Raw genomic sequence first — 20,165 nt, 5'->3', positions numbered from 1 at the left:
TTAACTTTACCCAGATGCTGCTTTTCTTCCTCTAGCCATAATCAAACAATTTACATCCTTGGCAAGTGATCCCAGTCACAAACAACATAGTAAAATCAGGAAAGATTCCATCTTCAAGATAAAATTGCATTTTAAAACCCAAGAAGTCAAAAAATGGGTTTCTTAACATAGCGGACAATGACTCAGCTACCTTGGGAGCAGGACAGGCAGTCTTGATTGATACGCTCGCAAACCAAGAAGCTGCTGTTCTGGGAAAAGAATCAGAGCAGTAAATTTCTTGTGTTAACTCTGCAAAATAATCTGGAAGTCTGATAAGAAATTAACTGTCTCTTCAAAAATAAGCATTTGGGGGCCATTTAGCCGGTCTGCATCCCTACCCTTTGTCTCTCAACCACCTGTAAATCCCCTAGACGACGCAGAAACCCAGGGCTGTCTTGAGCCCTCCGGGCAGGTACAAGCCAGGAGCTCTGCCTGCCTGCCTGCTTCATCTCTAAATAAAAGCCTCACACTTGCTCTCCTACCTTAAGTGTTTCCAAAGTTCATTCTTCGACTCTGTGAACAAGACCACCGGCACCAGCTTCTCTGAGAAGCCCGAAGACACGGAGTCCCCAGAGCCCCGTGCCTGCACCCAGAGCAGCGCACCTGGTGCCAGAGGGCCCTGCCACCTCCCCAGCACACATCGGGTGGGACAGGTGCATTGCAGCCCACAGTCAAGGTGGCCAGGCAGCCATGTGAGCCTGGGGTCCCAGCAGCAGCAGTCCAGGGCCTGGCATGCTCTGGGCACCTGCACACACCGGGGCAGGACGGACTGCTGACCTCAGTGACCACCCAGCAGGCCTAGGGCTGCTGCTTTGTTTCTGGGCCCAGAAGTTCATGTCTCTAAGGTTGAGGCTGGTGGGCCGTGCAGGAAGACAGGTCTGACCTGGGCCACCGCCCTGCCAGAGGCCCATCTGCCTTCCTTCTGCCCAAACCTCCCTCCCTATGTGGCTGGGGAGCCTGAGGTCATCCCTGGGACCACCGTGCAGGCAGATGGCTCTGAGGGTGCTGTGGGCAGGGCCAGGGAAAGGAGGGTGGCCTGGGTGTCGCAATTTTACCTCATGTCACCTGGTCACCTGAGGCTGTCAGGAGGGCCCACGTCCGCTTCCCCAGTCCCCAATCTGTGTCAGTTGTCTACACATAAGGCTTAGAGACTGTCTCCAGCCTGGTGCCCCCAAGGGGGTGTTTGTGCTGATCCTGGAACTCCCCTCCTGGGAGGGTGGACACATCCTGAGAGCCCTGGGGGAGCATATGGGGAGAATCAGAGCCCAGTGCCTCCGCTCAGCCTCCCCAACCTTTTGTCATAGACGTCAGGCCACTCAGCCAGGAGCCAGGAGCGGGACACCAGGGGCCTCAAACCAGCCTGGCCTAGGGCTGGATGGCTGAGGGGCACCATTGGGGAGGACTGGGGACCCGGAAGCTTTGGGGGGTGCTCTGAGGTGTGAAGCGTGGAGAAAGTGGACTCAGACAAAGCCCCCCAATGGAAGGCATGCAACTCTTGGAGGTGCTTTGCGAGACCAACTTCAATTTGTTTTGGAAAGGAATTTTCTGGAATGTGTGGGGCAGCTGTGTCTCATCAAATGGGACAGTGCTAGACTGGTGTCCTGCAGCCCTGGGATCTACTTGGGTTACGTGTGCATTGGTCTTCCAGACGTGAAGACACACCCTGGGGCTTACAGATTTTGGTGTCTGATCATCACTTATGGGTGCCAGGAAGAAAGGCCCAGGTTCTTTTTGAGCAGCCCTCCCCAGTGCTGCCAAGGTGTGCCAGCGTGGGCCTTAGAGCGCCCCGCTCTTCCTGAGCACCCTATGGGGGAGGACCGAGGATGGAGCGCAACTTGGCGGAGGTCAGGGACCCCTGCGTCAGAGTTTGAGGGCCGGGGTGGGTCAGGGGGCACATGAGGTCTGCAAGAGAGCTGAGCTTTGAGAAGAAAGAGCAGTGTGGGGGCATTCCTCTCACTGACAGCATCCCACCCACACAGGATGACCCCACCCCAGGGACAACGTCCAGATCACACTGCCCTCAGGGAGGCTATTTCTTTTCTTTTCTTTTTATTAAGACATTATTGATGTACACTCTTATGAAGGTTTTACATGAAAAAACAAGGTGCTTACTACATTCACCCATTATCTTGTCCCCCCAATACCCCATTGCAGTCACTACGCATCAGTGTAGCAAGATGCCACACAGTCACCAGTTGCCTTTTCTGTGCTACACTGTCTTCCCCCTGATCCCCCCACCCCATGTGTGCCAATCATAATTCCCCCGAATCCCCTTCTTCCTCCCTCCCCCACCCCTCCCCTTTGGTAACTGCTAGTCCCTTCTTGGAGTCTGTGAGTCTGTTGCTGTTTTGGTCCTTCAGTTTTGCTTCATTGTTATACTCCACAAATGAGAGAAATCATTGGGTACTTGACTTTTTCCGCCTGGCTTAATATCCTCCACCTCCATCCATGTTGTAGAATTTCTTTCTTTCTTATGGTTGAATAGTATTCCACTGTGTATATGTACCACCTCTTCCTTATCCACTCATCTACTGATGGACACTTAGGTTGCTTCCATATCTTAGCTACCTCAAGTAGTGCTGCAATAAACATAGGGGTGCATATGTCTTTTTGAATCTGAGAAGTTATATGATTTGGGTAAATTCCTAGGAGTGGAATTCCCAGGTCAAATGGTATTTCTATTTTTTTGTTTTTTGAGGAGCCTCCATATAGCTTTCCACAGTGGTTGAACTAATTTACATTCCCCCCAGCAGTGTAGGAGGGTTCCCCTTTCTCCGCATCCTCACCAGCATTTGTTGTTCTTTGTCTCTTCGATACTGGCCATCCTAACTGTTGTGAGGTGATATCTCATCGTGGTTTTTATTTGCATTTCCATGATAATTAGTGATGTGGAGCATGTTTTCATGTGCCTGTTGGCCATCTGAATTTCTTCTTTGGAGAATCATCTGTTCACATGCCCCGCCCGTTTTTTAATTGAGTTATTTGCTTTTTGGATGTTGAGGAGTGTGAGTTCTTTATACATTATGAAATGTTAACCCCTTGTCGGATATGTCATTTACAAGTATATTCTCCCATATTGTAGGATGCCTTTTTTCTGTTGATGGTGTCCTTTGCTGTACAGAAGCTTTTAAGTTTGATGTAGTCCCATGTGTTCAGTTTTGCTTTTGTTTCCCTTACTCGGAGATGCATTCAGAAACAAGTTGCTCATATTTATATTCAGGAGATTTTTGCCTATGTTATCTTCTAAGAGTTTTATGGTTTCATGACTTACATTCAGGTCTTTGATCCATTTTGAGTTTACTTTTGTGTACGGGAATAGACAATAATCCAGTTTCATTCTCTTGCATGTAGCTGTTCAGTTTTGCCAACACCAGCTGTTGAAGACGCTGTCATTTCCCCATTGTGTGTCCATGGCTCCTTTATCGTATATTAATGCACCAGATGTGCTTGGAATTATATCTGGACTCTCTAGTCTGTTCCATTGGTCAATGGGTCTGTTCTTGTGCCAGTACCAAATTGTCTTGATTAGGATGTCTTTGTAGTAGAGCTTGAAGTCAGGGACTGTAATTCCCCGCTGCTTTATGTTTCCTTCTCAGGATTGCTTTGGCTCTTTGGGGTCTTTTGTGGTTTTTTAATACCCTCTATTGTGCTCTTCAACAATTGGATCTCTGTCCTAAATTCGTTCCTGAGTTCTTGAATATTTTTCTGTACCTCCATAAGTGTGTTTATGATTTTTATTTTGAAATCTCTTTCAGGAAGATTTATTAATTCAGTCTCACTCAGTCCTTTCTCTGGTGTTGAGATTGGGCTTTGTACCAGGTTCCTTTGACATTTCATATTTGTATGTGGTGCCTTCTAGTGCCCAGAAGCTCTCCTCTGTGGAGTTGCTCAGCTGCTGGAGTGATGTCGGGCATCAAAGGGCAGTGGTGCTGGTGCCTGCGGGGTGGAAAGGGCTGTTTCCTGTTTTCTGGCTGCTATGCCTGTTTCAACTGCCAGAACCAGTGGCCAAACACACAGGTGTAAGCCTCTATGCTTCGTGTTTGTTGCTGCTGTAGGCAGGGCTTCCCTCTGGCTGGCCTGACCACCAGGACAGGTGCTGCCCATTTGAGCACCAGGTGCGGGCTAGCTGGGAGGAAGACACACCGGCTGCATATCACAGTGGGGGGCTGCGGAGCTGCGGAGCCAGCCAGGGGCATGGAGCACCTGAAGATCATTTAAATTCCCAACCTGCTGGGCAGAGTGCACCCAGACAATTTTGTCTACCTGTCCTTTGTCCTGAGCAGTAAACTCTTGTGCTTTTAGGAAGTCTTTCAGACTGCCCGTGCAGATCAGCCGGATATGAATCTCTGTTTTCCACAAGCAGCTGGAATCTCCATCTCTCCAGGTATTCCACCTGTCTTAGCTTTCCTCCCCCAATAATCACCAGAGCACCATGCAATGTAGGTTTGTGCTCCCAGAACAGATCTCCAGGGCTAGGTGTTCAGCCGTCCTAGGCCTCCATTCCCTGCCTGGTCTGTGTCTCTTCCTGCTGCCAACACACTGTGCTTGAAGAAGCTCTTGGGTCCCACCACATCAGACCTTTGGTACCTTACCCTGTTCTGTGAGGTCTGCTCTCTTCTCCAGGTGTATGCGGTCTGGTGCAGCCTTCTTTCCTGTTACTCTTTCAGGATGAGTTCTAGTAATTGTATTTTCATACTATATGTGGATTCAGGAGGAGGTCTCTGTCTCACCTCTCACACCATCTTTAATCCCTAGAGAGCCTACTTCTCAGGGCTGAGGGGTAGAAGGTGCACAGGGGGCTCCCCTGGGAGCAGGCCCTGGGAACCTGCAGTAGCCCGCCACCAGAATCCTCAGATGCCTCCGCTGGGCACCCAGGAGGCAGTGGGTCCAGGCAGCGCTGTGCTGTGTCCATGTCCATCCCCAGAAAGGCCGGGCCTGGTGAGGACAGTCCCACCTCTTCCTGGAACCATGTGGCTACAACTCAGAGGCTGATGGCACCCAGGCAGCAGGTGGCATTGACAACATGGGAGGCCTCATGCACGAATGGTGACACACTCCACGTGGTGAGGCAGCTCGCCTCTCTGTCCAGCGGGCCACGAGCAGAGGGGATGACACAGCACAAAGGTGGCCAGGTTCGCCGCAGCTACGTACAGGTCCTTGAGGATGCAGCGGCAGCCTGGGGAGCTGCCCGAGTCGGCCGACGGAGGAGGTGCCAGAGCAGCTGCCCCTGCAGAGGCTCAGGATGAGCAGCGGGAGGAGGAGGAGCATCAAACAGACTGGGATCTTGGGGCTCCAGGTGCCGCCTGCCCGAAGGGGAAGAAGCTGTCCTCCACATGCAGCCAGGACACCAGCAGGGCCGAGGGCCCGATGACAGCAGCTACAGGGCCACGCGGGTGAGCAGAAGAGACTGGTTATCCCGGGTTCCCCCCATTATCCTGCTTCCACCCCGTCCCCACTGCCCTCTGGGCTCTGGGCCCTGTGCGGAGGGTCCTGTCAATCACCAGCACCCGGGGGGGTCCCTGTCACAGGAAGGCTCCTGAGCGTCACCTACTCACAGAGGAGGAGGCTGGGCTCCAGAGGGGGAGGGAAACCACCCTTCAATCTGACAGGACTGGTCAGCCGTGGAGCTGTGACCCCAGCCCCACCGGTCTTTAGGACTCCCCCACTCCCAGCATGGCCCGAAGCTTCCCTGAGGCTGAGGAGCAGCCCACCCCCTGCCAGTTGCCCCAGCCCAGAAACTCACCTGGCCCTAGCCAGGAAGTTTAAACGTGGAACCTGAAGAACTGCAACACTGGGGGCTCCAGCTGACAGGAGAGGGTGTAGCTGCAGGACAGAGGGACACCTGTGAGCCCCTGGGGCCACATGCCAGGGGACCCTTCTCCCAGAGCCTGCCGGCAGCTGCAGCCCATGCCTGCCTCCGGCCGGCCTCACCTCTGCTCCTCATCCAGGAGCTCCACAGCCTGGAGAAAGGACTTGAAGCACTCATCGGTCTCCAGGTCATACTGCGCCGCCACGCTCCTGTGTAACATGATCTGATGTAGGATGCGCGAGACCTGGGGCCAAGGAAGGACAGGATGCAGACAAGGAGGGGGGTGAGGAGTGGGACACTGGGCTTGTCCTGGATCTTTGCTTACATAGGAACCCACCTTCCCTCCAATGCCCACCAGCCCTGCCTGTGTTCCCACTGTTGGGTCTCCAGCTCCTCCTCCAGGAAGGCGGCCTTGATGCCACCCCCACCTGCCACCTGACAAAGCCTTTAGTGTCCTCAGCTCTGCACGTCTCAACTCTGTCAAGACATGTTTGACGCAGGGGATGGGCCAGACAGGGTCCTGCCCAGGGGGTCTAGACTCCATCCCTCACCTTTGCTGGCTGGTCACTCACCGCTCTCTCTCTCATCCTGTCACCCTGGAAGGCAGGAAGGCAAGCAAAGCGCATCAGAAACAGTCCCCTGAGCCCAGAACGAGGCTGGAATGTCCCCAGCCTTTCTCAAGGTGGAGGACCTCTAGGGCCCTCCAAGGGGCAGGCCTGCCCAGAAACAGCACCCAGACCTGGCCCGGGCTCGGGGCTACCGAGAAGCGGGGACTGCACCGGGGAGCCAAGGCCTCAGGCATGAAGGTACTGCCAGCCCCCCCGATGTGCTTCGTGCCCTGACCTAGCAGCATCCCTCCCCGTGGGCAGGGCCTGAGGGGGAGACCAGTCCTGCCCAGATGCTGCCCCCTGGAGCCCTCAGCCCCACCTGCCCTGGGGCCAGGACCGGGGCTTAGTTGGGTCCTTCTGGCAGTCCTCTCCAAGAAGCCCAGGTCCTGGGGTGGAGGGGAGACTCTCAGGAATGGGGGTGGCCCGGTGCTGAGAGGTCCGGGCTCATTGAGGGCTCTCTCCTCCCTGAAGCTCACCATCCTGCCCCCCTGTGCCCCTCTGGGCTCACTCACGTCCTCATCATTTTCCAGGTGTTTGTCAGTGGCATCATACAGGATCAGTCCGAGGAACGGTACCATGGCCTGTGCCACCGGGGTGGGGAGGTGATGAGTCCCCGCCTGCCTCAGGGGCGCCCACAGAGCCTCCCCTGAACGCCACACCCGCAGCCCCCAGCTCCCTTGGACCACCCTGTGCTGCCTCCCCCCTTCCCTTCGCCCTGTGGTCCCTGCACCTGTCCTCCAACTTCTCCCCGTACCCAGCTGCTCTCGCCCTCCTCCTGGTCCCCACAGTGCCGGCAGCTCAGGGCTGGTGGCACCAGGAGCAGGTACACGGTCGTCCCCACTGCCCTTGACCCGTGCCACGCCACTCTCACCTGCTTCTTCCTACACCGGCATCCGCTGAGGTCGCTGAGGTCGCACACCTGTTCGTCCACCATGGCCCTCGCCTCCTGCAAGGCCCAGGACACTCAGGTGCTCCTGCTCCCCTCCCACGTGCCTCCCACAGCCAGACCGTGGTGGATGGATGCCTTGCCCGAGCCCCCTGGCACCTACGCTGTCCCCACCTCCAGCAGGCTCTCAGCCCAGAGGGACCCCAGCTCCAGCACACACTCATACTCATGCGTGTCCTTGGGCCACGGCCCCCGCCCTGAGAGGGTCAGGGGAGGTCCCTCTGCCTCCCAGGGTGCCCTGAGCACCCACTGTCACCCAGCTATCAGCATGGCTCCCCTCACATGACCAGGCTGGGGGTGGGCACAAAGCTGAAGCGCGTCTTGTGCGCCCTGGACCCTGCTCACCAGGGAGGCCCACACCCCAGGGTGACGGCAACCCTCCATGTCCACATGAGGAGCCCGAGGTCACAGAGGGGCCGTGACAGGCTCAGGGGACCCAGGGGAGAAGCCGACCTTGCTCAGACACAGGCCCCACTCCTGCTGCCGACCCCAGGCCATCCCCAGCCCTGACGCCCCTGGGTCTGTCCTCTTGTTCCTCACTGGATGCCAGACCCCCAGTCAAGTGGAGCCAGGGAGGGAGACAGACGAGGCCCTCGGGGGCCTGGGGAACCCTACTTTCCCCATCAGCTTCCCCCTCCCACCCCGCACACCTGGAGTCCTCCCCAAAGCTGTGCCACAGCGCGGCAGAGGACTTGCCCCAAGGAACCCTCCCTTCCAGACCTCCAGCCCCCATTTACCTCGAAGAGCCACTCTCTGTTAATCCCCTTGTCGGTCTTTTTAAGTTTCTTATACATCCTGGACCTCTTCCTAAGGGGAGGGGAGAGGAGAAGGGAGACACATGGCCGTAGGTGGAGAGTTCGGGGGCAGACCCCCTTTCCTGGGGCATCCACGAGATCCACTACCCTGCATGAGGCTTTCCACCAGAGCCCTGGGGAATCTGTGGCTGGGGGTGGGCGTTGCATGTTTCCACCCAGGGCCTCCATTCCCAGTTCTCCCAGGGGCGAATCCCTTTGGGCCAGGTCTCTGTCCTTGGGGCAGAGACCTCCTGCTGCAGAGCACCAGCTGATAATCTCCAATGGGCTTCAAGTTCAACCCACACCTGACATTGCAGGAAACTGATTCCTGCAGAGGTACCCATGACCTAACCCACAGGGGGCCCCAAGAGCCTGCCATCCCTGTCTGTAGGCTCTGCCACCTCCCAGGAAGTCCCAGCCCACTGAGGGGACACTGCCAGAACCAGTGGTGTCCCTGTTCACTCAGGTGCCCTGGTCCCGGGGACAGGACTACCCACCAGGAAACATGACCCCAGGTGCTATCCAGGTGACGAATAGCCGGGCTCTGCAGGGCCAAGACAATGGCATGGAGGGTAGCGTAGTTCCTGAGGTACAGGCACTCCTGGGAGGGAAGACAGAGCTGAGAGCGTGGCCTGCTTCTCTGCTTCTATCCCCCCATGAACTCCTGTCCTTAAGGAGACAGACACACCCAGGGAGCCCAGCACACCTGGTACCTGCTGAGCAGCCCTCCTGGGTGGAGGACTGTAGCTCAACCCAAGGAAGGGGGGCCAGGGATGGCTGTCCCACCTCCAGGGTCTGTGAGTCCAGGTCCACACGCCCCTGGCAGGAGGGCCCAGGGACCGTGCAGGGTAGGCCGCAGGTACCAGGATGCCAGGATGGACCCGGGGGGCCGTCCCATGACTCACCCTGGCAACCCGGATCCAGAACTCCACCACTCGGGCCCTGTCCTGGGCTGTCATGCTCGGGGTCCTGAGGCAGGTGGTGGTGACCAACCTAATCATGGCTTCAAACTGCCTCATGACGTTATAGATGGTGGGGACCATGTGCTCAATGGTTCCTGTTTGTGGCCGGTGCCAAAGGTAGACCTCGCATTCAGAATAGAGCACATTCGTGAACAGCTCCTGGGGATGAGAAGCAGGGGTCATCCAGCTATGCCCCTGTGCCAGGCAGTCACCATTCAGAGCTGGAGCCCAGGCAGCTGGGGGTGTGGCCATCTGGGCTTTGGACCGCATCCACTGAGGCACCGAGAACTGGATGCACAGGATGGTGGGGAACAGAGGGCCTCTGCTCGCAGGCACCCTCACTCACCTCCTCCCTGCAGCACAAGGTAGCTCACACCTACCCATCCTGGGGCATCTGCCTCCCATTCTGCCACCCCCTGGATCCTACTCCCCACTCAGGTGCAGTTTCCCCTGAAACAACTCCACCCAGGGCCTTTGTTGGTGTCTGTGTCTCCCACACAATCAGGTCCATGGCAGGGGCCTCTGAAGTGCGGAGGCTGCGGAGGCCTGCTAGGCCAATGGCCCGAGGACCTAAGGCCCTGGCAGCACCTCCCTGAGCACCCCTCCCCTGCCCTGCCCCTCGCAGCCCGGCCAGGCCCTGCCCACCTTCCCTCCGCTCCTCCTCATTGGTCTGCGAGGATCCCTAAGGGCCGGCCCTACTGTCCCCGTGTGGTCAGTGGGGGCTTGGGGGTGAGGAGAGTCTCTCAGGGCACATGGTGAGTCTGTCGGGAAGCTGGGACGTGGGCCCAGATCACAGGAGTCCACGTCAGTGGAGGGCAGGTCTGGGGCAGTCCGTGACACAGGGAAGGCCTACCCCCGACCCCGAGAGCCCGCTCCGCTCACCGCACACATCAGGGTCAGCTGCTCGGCCACCAGGCGGGGAGGAAACGCCAGGATGTTCGGCTCCTCCTTCCTCCACATGTCCTTGGTGATTGCGGCACAGGGGCTGGTGGGTTCAAGACCCACGTCTGGCTCTCCTTGGCCCGGTGCCATTCTGGCAGGTGCCCTGGGCCCCGTGCCCGAGGGATCATGGGGCTCCAGCTGGGGACCTGAGACCACTCCTGGGATGTCCCAGGTGCTCGCAGCTAGCACCGGGACTGAGGCCACTGCTGGGACATCCTCTGGCTGTGCAGGGGCTGAGGCAGGTGACACCGGCCATAGCTCCAGCACAGGGGTCTCACGGAGCTCCTGAACTGTCTGTGGACAGTGGTTGTACAAGACATACCAGGTGTGCCACCTCAGTCTCTTCCAACGTAGTGCTGGAGCAGGACACAGAGAAAGGGTCACCCCGGGCCTGATCACCCCCACACCTTATCAAGGACAGAAAAGACCTCATGGCCTTGAAGGGTATCTCAGTCCGGGAAGCCCACCCTAGATGGTCCCCTGGCTGCAGCCCCTCACCTTCCCGCTCCGCCACTGTGGGCCCCAGGTGCTCCTCCTGGACCAAGTGGTGGTGGACTTGGCCCTCTAGGATGGATGAAGGTTGGCTGCCATGGAGAACGCTGGGCACACTCTCAGGCTCCCAGGCAAGGTGCCTAGCCTGTCCCATCCAGGGGCTGGGGCACGGCCTGGGGGTGACAGAGTGAGAAGCCTGGTCTTACCCACCACACTGCCCTCCCGGCCCACCCTTGTGTGGGCCTGGCCGCTGTGCACTCCCCTGCCTGTCCAGGCACCTGCCCCTCCCCCTTCCTGACCCTGCGTGTCTCTCCTGGGACCCCATCCTCTCCCATCCTCCTGAATAGAAAGTCCCCAGCCGTCAGCCCGCCCGTGGGAATCTGAAGATGAGTGACCTGCTGGGCTCTGCTGTGCGCCCCCTGCCGAAAGCCCCAAGTGCCTCCTCCCCCCATTCTGTGAGAAGGGCAGCACCCTCTCTGGACCCAGTGAATGCTTATATTTTCCATTTCTCCTCTGGCCCCTCGTCATGCCCCCCGTTACTGGAAGAGGCCAAGAGGGCATCACCTGTGACACTCCCCGGCCATGACCTGAGGATGACGCCTGAGGTGATTGACTGAGTCCACCCGGGATGGGGTCCCAGTATTGCGTCTGCTTCCTACAGTGAGTTATGCTAAGTGTCCCCAAAGGTCCGCACCAAGTGGGTGCTTCATTCCCTATTGTTGCTGAAGGAAGCCCTACCTGAACCTGTCCAGGTACCCTCTGCTGCCCCCAGAGGTCCCTCATGTGGCCACAGTGAGGACAAGGACCTGGCCAGCCACAGGAAATCGTGAGCCTCCGTTCCAAAGGCTGCTTTTCCAAATGAGCCAGGCTCCAGGCCACTGACGGGTGGGTGAGGCCAAAGGCTTTCATCGGGTACAGAGAAGTAAGCCCCGAAGTGGCCCAGCTTGGCCAGCAGTCCTTTCTACCCTGCGGGGCGCCAGAGGAGCCCCTCTAAGGCACCTCCCGTGTTCCCCAAGGCACCCTAACAGGCTGATCGCCAGCCACCCTGCCTGTCAGAGGAGCACGCTGCGGCTCAGACACATGTGGGGACACTCAAGACCCACCGCGGGTTGTGGGTAGAGGCCCGACTGTGCCGAGGAGGGGGTGGGTGCTCACCGGGGAAGCCGCTGGTCCGTGGTCGGCTGGTCAGCGTCCTCGGGAGGAAGGGTGGCCTCGGGAGCGCTCCGGCTGCTGTTTGGAGCCGGATCCACTCGTGCCGTGCGCTGTCTCCACATCCTCCTGACGCCTGTCCAGGGAGCCCTGCGCTTGGGGACCTCAGTCGCATGGAGAGTTGGCTCAGGTTCCCGCTGAGGGGGGTAGCAGGGATATAGTCAGTGGGAAACCCAGGACCCACTAGGAGGACGGAGGTTTGCGGCTCACCCGAGAGCCCCCAGCCTCCTGGGGTGCGAGCAAGTAGAGGCACGGGGTGACCCTGGGAGCAAGGTTCCAGGCCCTCTGGAGTGGGCCTGTCGGCCACTCTCGTGGGGCAGCCCTGGGAGGGCCCTGGCAGGTTGCCAGGTTTGGAACGGGGTCCTGGGGTGTAGACAGCCTGCCCCGGGTCCAGGGAGATGGAGTAAGTGAATCCATCCACCAGCTCCTCCTCGCTCCCCAGGGTGGAGCTCTACAAAGCCGGCACCTGCTGGCTGGGGAGGAGGCACCTGAGGCTGCCTGGACCTCCCCTCAGGGGACAATGTGGGCCACAAACTGTGCCCCTGAGATCAGGCACACAGGGCCATCTGCCTAGACATTCAGTCCCTGGGGGAAGAAGCGGACACCCCCCAGGCTCAGGACTAACATGTGGGTGAAAGTACCTTGTCCCAACACTCACCTCCATGTCTTGAATGATGAGACCAGAACTGTGACACTCACCGCCCCCTCCTCCCCAGCCTCCAGTCTCACCCATGCCCCACGCCCACCGCAGACACATCAGGGGTCGGGGGGAAGGTCAGCCAGGGATGGGTCACACAGTGTCCTGGCCCTGGAGGGGCCCGCTCTGGGCTGCCCTGTGTTACCTCAGGGCTCCTCGGGAGACAGGGACAGAGGCGGTGGAGGAGGTCACTGAGCCAACGCCCACAGCGAGCAGCAAGACTCTCTGTCTCGGCTTCCGTGACTCCCACGCCTTCAGAAGGTTCCATACAACAAGACCGCATGTTGCTCTGTCGAGCGCCTCCGGTCAAGTGAGCAGGACTGGGGTCTGGGACCAGGAGCTGGGTTCCGTCCGGGTCACAATTCAGGTTCCACTGGGCGTGTCTTCAGTGACATCACTTCTTCAAGGGTCCATTTCCTGGGCCCCTCCCTGAATTGAGACTCGCCCACATGCCCCTCTGGGCTGCTGACTGCCCACCCTTCTGGCCCTTGCCATGCATGAGTACACAGATCGCCACCAGAGCCCTCCCCTTGCTCTTTGGCAATGTCACCGGGGTCCCAGCTCTGAGGAGACAAGAGCTGGGCTCAGGCCACTTTTTCTCACCAGTTCCCTCTCCTGCTGAGGCCACAGCACCTCCCAGGAGCTGCCCAATGTCCCAACCTGCACAGGCAGGGTCACGCCAGACATTCCTTCCTAGGGACATCCTCAGGGATATATGGACAACACCTCCAGCTCACACACCTCAACAAACAAAAAGCAAATAATCCAATTAAAAAATGGGCAGAGGAGCTGAATAGACAGTTCTCTAAAGAAGAGATTCAGATGGCCAACAGACACATGAAAAGATGCTCCACATCGGTAGTCATCAGAGAAATGCAAATTAAAACCACAATGAGGTATCACCTCACACCAGTAAGGATGGCCATCATCCAAAAGACAAACAACAAATGTTGGCAAGGTTGTGGAGAAAGGAGAACCCTCCTACACTGTTGGTGGGAATGTAAATTAGTTCAGCCATTGTGGAAAGCAGTATGGAGGTTCCTCAAAAATCTCAAAATAGAAATGCCATTGACCCAGGAATTCCACTGCTAGGAATTTACCCTAAGAACGCAGCAGCCCAGTTTGAAAAAGACGTATGCACCCCTGTTTATCGCAGCTCTATTTACAATAGCCAAGAAATGGAAGCAACCTGAGTGTCCCTCAGTAGATGAATGGCTAAAGAAGATGCTGTACATGTACACAATGGAATACTATTCATCCATAAAAGAAAACAAATCCTACCATTTGCAACAACATGGATGGAGCTAGAGGGTATTATGCTTAGACAGCAGCAGACCCCCAGACTCCACGAAGGGACTAGCAGGTGCCAAAGGGAAGGAGTCGGGGAGAGTGGGAGAGGAGGGAGGGAGAAGGGGACTCGGGGGCGTTGCGATGAGCACACAGAATGTAGGCCGGTCACGGGGAAGGCAGCACAGCACTGAGAGGGCAAGAGGCGACTCCCTAGCATCTTACTGCGCAGATGGACGGCAACTGCAATGGGGAGTGTGTGAGGGTCTCGATAATATGGGTGAATGTAGGTGAACCACAATGTTGCTCATGTGAAACCTTTGTAAGATTGTATATCAATGATGCCTTAACAAAAAAATTTTTTAAAATTACGTGGCAGAAGTGCATCATGAATTTCTATGACAAAAGTGTTGAAAACTGCAAATAATGACATTTTTCTAGTTGTTAGCAGATTACCTGGTTAATCTTCCAATACATACAATTCTGTGTATGAGATTATACTTGTTTTTTTTTACCTGAAGTATTGATATATAATCTTAGTTTCAAGCATACAACATGTGGTTCACCAGGTACCCACATTATTAAATCCTCGCCCTCACCAGTGCGGTTACTATTTGTCAGACGCCCCCCACCCCATGGTGACCACCAGTCCCTTCTCGGTGTCTACCACCCCAGGCAGATCAGTGGCCCTCTCTGGTCAACATTGCTCCATAAGCAGTGGGGGGCTGGAGCTGCTGCAGGAACCCCGGGGCCCCAGGAGGGCTCATCTGATGCTGACAACTCCCTGTCCCCTAAACCATTAGAGCATGACCCTCCCCAGAGTGGGCTTCGTCCCGGTGTGCTGTGTAACTTTGGCCCCCAGCCTCTCTGATCACCCATTTCTCGGCAGGGTAAACCCAGCTCTCTGTGGGGTCAGCTCAAGGCCAGAGTCACAGCCAAGGTGCAGCGTGAGGAGCCGGGGAGGTCCTGGAAGTGGGGATGGGGCAGGGAAAGCCCACCGACCCACCCAATGGTCCAGCCCCAGGCCTACCACCCTCTGACTCGGTTTCCCCTCCTGTATAATGGTGGGGGAGGGTTGTCTGGACTCCTTGTTCTTTGCATGCTTCCAGCACTTTCCTGCCCCCATGCCCTTGCACAGGCTGTCCCTGGCCTCCTGGAAAGCCTTCCTCCCCTGCTGATCTACCCGCCAGAAGACTGGAGGACGAGCCCCCAGATGCCAGCACTGCTGGCTGGAAACCTCCACGGTGTTTGGGCTAAAACCTACATTTCTTCCCACAGTCCGCACAGCTCCCCCACTCGATCTAAATATCATCTCCCCAGAGAGACCTCTCTGCCCTCAGCAAACCCGCAACACACAGGCCCCTGGATATGGCCACAACCCCAATCTGTGAGTCCATGGCCCTTAGTGCCCCCGGAGATGATGTCATTTGATTGCCTGGCTGTTGTCTGTCCTCCCACCCCCATTGAGACCGTGGGCCCTGTGAGGGTGGGGAGATGGTGAGCACTGTGACTCCAGCACGTAGTGGGCACTCAGAAATGTTTGTCACACGAATCCGTGACTCAGGAGGCCCAGAGGACCATTAGCACTTTATTCCCTCGCCTCTTCCCGGGCACCTGGTCTCCATCCAAGGCCCCTCCCGGCCCTGCAGAGATCACTCTGGTGGTTGATGGGCAAAGGATGGCCTTTGGGTCGCCGTCCCCTGGAGGAGGGTCACGCAAGAGCAGGTGTGCAGACACCAGCCAGCATTGCGGCGCGGGCTTCGCCTGCTTCACCGTGGATTCCTCATCCAGCTTCAGACGCACCCTGGTGGCAGTGCCTCACAGCCATGACCACGGACCCCGTGCGCAGGATGGACAGCGGCTTTCACGCAGCTGCCGCCACGCCTGGGTTCCTGTGCAACTTGGGGACCCCTGGGTGCCCTGGAGCTGAGGGGAGGAGCCCCAAATCTGCCCTGGGCCCCAGCCCCTCCCAAGGTGGAAACACCCACCAGGGCACACATTCCTTTAAAATCCCTTCTCAGGAAGCCGTGCTTACTTACCTCTCTTGTCGCTGCTGTACCCTTATAAGCAAGCGTTTTTACCCTTTTGCTTTTCAACATTTGTCTACAGAGAACTCATTCAGTTTGTTCTTTCCCCTGCAATCATTGGCCCTCTCAAGTGTTCCTGAAACGTGAGACAAATCTTATCTAGAACTCTGTCCCCAGATGCAGTGACCTTCTCAGGAAGCATGCAAAATTTGACACTTTGTGAAGATGGTTCATATCCTGTGACTTTAAGCACAAGGTCATCACACTTCATGTCTGTACATTTCTTTGAACATTTGGAGACTCGGTTTCCCATATTATCTTGTCTCCCAATAAAGCTGTCTCTCACAGGACCTGACACACACTAGGCATTTAATAAATGTGCATAGAATGAAGGAGGGCTGAAGTGCTTTGGGCAATCCTGGGGGTGACCAGTGGGGAGAGGCCCTTCCCACACGTTCTCAGGTCTGCGTCTCACCCTGACGGCTAAGCCCAGAACTGCAGCCTGGTACCCGCAACCATCCCCTCCCCCTCAAACCTCCCGACACTCACCAGGATCAGAGGTCCCAGAGGTCCTGTCAGTGTTGGCCGAGGGTATGGAGGAGAGCTCCATTTGGGGCCGGGGAAAGTGGGGCTCCAATGCAAGGTAAAGGAGGTAGAACTTGGGGTCTGGAGCGGGAGGTAGTGGGGAGCTCTGAACTGGGGTAAGTGATTATCCCTGGTTGTGAGGAGATGGGAGCCAACCCTGAATTTGTGGAGCTGGAACTGGGCTGGATGGTGAGGGTTGCCCCTGAATTTGAGGGCCTGAGGGGGGCTGGGAAGTCTGCCCCTAAACTAGAGATGCTGGGGCGGATAATGGAGCCTGTTAAATAAGAAAGAACAGGCCCAAGATGGAGTCACTTGGACTAAGCCCCACATAAGCAAATGAAGACTTAGTACCTAACCTAATGGTAGTTTCAGCCTCTCCCAGGTGTGACACCTTTGCCCAGTTAATCTGGAATTACCTGGTCAGCACTGGTGAGACAATCTGCAAATAGACCCTCATTTTATCCCCAAAGGAAAGGAAATAACATTGAGAGTGTAGGAAGTGGTTAGAAACAAGGGCGCCCCAGCCCCGGTCCCTCTCCAGATGCCTTTTCCCCTGTAACTGCATATAATTTAACACCTGCCTTTTTGGGACACCTAAAGTCCTTTTAGGGAGACCTGAAATATTAAGTACATCATATGAGCGCTCAGTAGGAAACTGAGGCACCCTTGTCTGATGTCCCACAGCCAGGGTTTCATTCCCAGTCTAGACCCTCCCGGCCCCCGCTCTTGCTTCGGGGATCTAGAAACCCTCTAGATAAAGGGAATGTCTGTAACCCAGGCAGCACGCTGGGCAGTTTTGAACCTGCTGGGATTGTTTCCTTGTCTATAAAATGAACCTCACGAGAAGTCCAAGCCTCTGAGAGCTCACCCAGGTCTGGCACACTGTAGGTGCTCAAGTGATGCTTAACTGCACAGATGCCACTCTGAGCTCCCAGGGAGGATCAGCCCTAAACTTATCCCCAAGTTACTTGGAAGGTCCCCCACGGCCAAACTCTGAATCTTAAGAGCGGGCACAGAGGCCTGGGCTCTGGAACAATCAGCAGATTGAATATCTGGAAACCCACCCTGCCTTGTTCCAGCTACTCCCTGTCTCCTACCCCATTCCAGGCACTGAGCCAGGAGCCAGATAAATATTTCATGGGCCACCAACCACAATCACTTTCTTCTAAGTTACAGGCCACTGGGCACCCGACTGCTTACAAGTCCTTCATCAGCCACTCCCTGCTACCCGACCCCTGTACGTTCTGCCCAAGGTGGATCTTTGTGTTTCCTCCCTTGCCTTACCCCAGGCAGCAAAAATAAGGAAATAACACCCAGAAGTGGCTCCAGGGGAGGGCTGGGTCCACATATAGACCCCCATTTCTCTGTTCAGTTGCCCAGGCCTGGTGGGGATGACATGAGTCTAAAAGAGGCATGGTGCACTGGCCAGACTCCATCCCCATTGTGCAGATGGGGACTGAGCCTCAGAATGGTAGAGTCTGCCCTGAAGTGACTGGGAAGGTCCAAGAGGGCCCCTTGAGGACCTCCAAGGAGTTGAGGACTACAAGGCCAGTGGGGGTAAAATTGTAACATTTCCAGAATATCTCCCCCGGCTTTGGTTCATTTGCGTATCCTCAGGGGTGGAGAGAAGTTGTCTCCAGGTCACTGGGTAATTATTACCTGGGCAACCGAGGGCGTGTCTGAACCTGAGAGGTTACCAGCGGGCTTGTACCGGAGCAGAGGAGAGACAGCACCGGACTGCAGTTTGTAAGCAATAAGTGGTTTTTAAACTTTATTTCTCCCTTTAACTGATTTCGGTTTTTAGAGGTATTTTGCCCCAGGATTTCCTTTCCCCGGGCTTACAGCCAGCCTCCCCAAAGTGCTCCTTTGAGGAAGACTCCAGACAATCAGAAGTTTCTGCTGAAGTGAAGATAACTTGGGGGCCACAGTGGAGCCCAAGCCAGGCCAGAACTCCAGGGAGCTGAGCTTTTAAAGTGAAATGGGGAAAACTAGTAGGCCTTGAAAGAAGTGGTGGTAGAGGACACCTGGGTGAGTGCCTGGCACAGAGCAGGCCGATGCTTGGGAGCTGCTGGAGCTTTGACTGGAAGGTAAGGTGGCTGTTTCTATGCACTGTGCCAAGAGTGTACTTTGTCCGAGATCCCTAGACCAGGAGGTTGACAGGAGCCAAGTCAACTGGTTCTAATCTAGGTCCAGCACAGGCTGCGAGACCCAGTTTGCCTAAGCTTCAGTTTCCTAAGCTATGAAATGCAGATAAACGTGAAGCCCTTGTGTGGGTAAAATTGTAACATTTCCAGAATATCTCGCCTGGCTTTAGTGCATTTGCATCATTCCTCAGGTGGAGAGAAGTTCATCTCCATATCAGTGGGTAATTACCTGGGCGACTGAGGGCTTATCTGTACCTGAGAGGTCTGGGGGGGGGGGGGGGCGGCGGGGGGGGCAGTTTTGGCTGCTGCTGGAGCAGGAAAGAGAAGGGCCCGGACTGCAGTTTGTAAGTAATAAACGGATTTTAAACTATTTCTCCCTTTGTCTTGTTTCGGTTTTTAGAGGTATTTTGCACGGGGATTTCCTCTCCCCGGACTAACACCTTGCCTATGTTGGGGGAGCGTTGTGTATTTTCCTCGGTCCTGGTCCCCACCCAACAAAGAATTGAAGGGCAGAGACACTGTAGCGAAGCAGAGTAAAAGTTTTATTTAAAGTTAAAGAGAGAAAAAGTACAGGCCAACTCAGAAAGGAGAGGCGCCCTGAAAGGTTTGGAGAGAGAAAGTTTAAGATTAAAAGGTCAGGCACTTAGGAAGTGCGGGTGACCAAAGAGAGGAGCGCCCCGAAAGGCTGGGGGTTCCCCCTTTTAAGGATTCTTCAGGAATGTGACCAAGGCCTGGGAGTGCAGACCTGTTAAGTGCTCTTTGAATACTTAGAATTAACGTAACACAAGGAAGTTCCTGCTCTGATTTCTCCCTGGGACACCGGGCGTCTGGGTCTGGGAGCAGATCAAACAGGCCGCCTGCGCATCCCCCAAGGTGGGCTGAGCTATTGTCTGTTTGCTGAAGAGTAAGTTAAGAATCTTAAGTTCCTGGGTATTAAAATACAATCTTTAAGATGGAATTCTTACTGCCTTTCATATGTTGTTTACGGCTGGGCCTGAATGCTAAATTAGTTGCCTAGTTTACAAACTACTTGATTAAGGCTGGAAGGAGAAAAAAACAGCATATAGGTAGAAGTAAAAATAAACTGGGCCTGCATGATTAACACAGTAAAGACATGAGCTATGCAGACGGACCTTCCTTTTTCTGGGTAGTATTCAAACATTCCAGGCCAAGTTCTTCCTGGCTTTTTGAGCTTTAATTGATTGACTTTGGGTAGTCTTAGTGGACTTTCTGGCCCTTCTCTCTTTCCACCCCGCTCATACCTATTTTCCTGCCTAACACGTGCAATAAGAATCCCTGTGTGGTGGCCTCCGCTCTGCTATTACAGGTTTGGTCAGAGAGAGTGATGATTGGGTGGGACGGGGAGAGCTGGAGTCTAGGATGCCAGAAATTCAATTCTTCTGCGCACTGAGGACTGTCTTACAGAGCAGCAGAAGGAAATTAAGTCAGGCACCAAAAACTCACCTTGGGAGCCAAATGCAAAGTGACCAGGAAATGAGACCTTGTCCCCATCTTCCCGTGGCCCCGAGGGCCTCACCCTTCTCCTGGGGGTGTAAGTCTGGGGAGAGGAAATCCCGGAACAAAATACCTCTAAAAACCAAAATCAGTCAAAAGGAGAAATAAA

General features: G+C 55.7%; 1 long non-coding RNA gene across 2 annotated transcripts; it reads left to right on the top strand.

Annotated features, from left to right (window-relative positions):
- Positions 1 to 5,442: 5,442 nt before the first annotated feature.
- LOC140845622 (uncharacterized) lies at positions 5,443 to 16,391 on the top strand. 2 transcript variants are annotated; one of them, XR_012124468.1, is made up of 4 exons: positions 5,443 to 6,035; positions 6,456 to 6,654; positions 6,987 to 13,861; positions 14,675 to 16,391. It is a non-coding gene; the product is annotated as an uncharacterized lncRNA (long non-coding RNA). The 2 variants fall into 2 exon arrangements; XR_012124467.1 differs by having other exon boundaries at positions 5,443 to 6,654.
- Positions 16,392 to 20,165: the final 3,774 nt, after the last annotated feature.

Source organism: Manis javanica, chromosome 13, assembly GCF_040802235.1.
Source record: "Manis javanica isolate MJ-LG chromosome 13, MJ_LKY, whole genome shotgun sequence".
In the NCBI taxonomy this organism is placed as follows: Eukaryota; Metazoa; Chordata; class Mammalia; order Pholidota; family Manidae; genus Manis; species Manis javanica.
The sequence above is the reverse complement of the archived record's forward strand: the minus strand, read 5'-3'. Positions and strand labels throughout refer to the sequence as shown.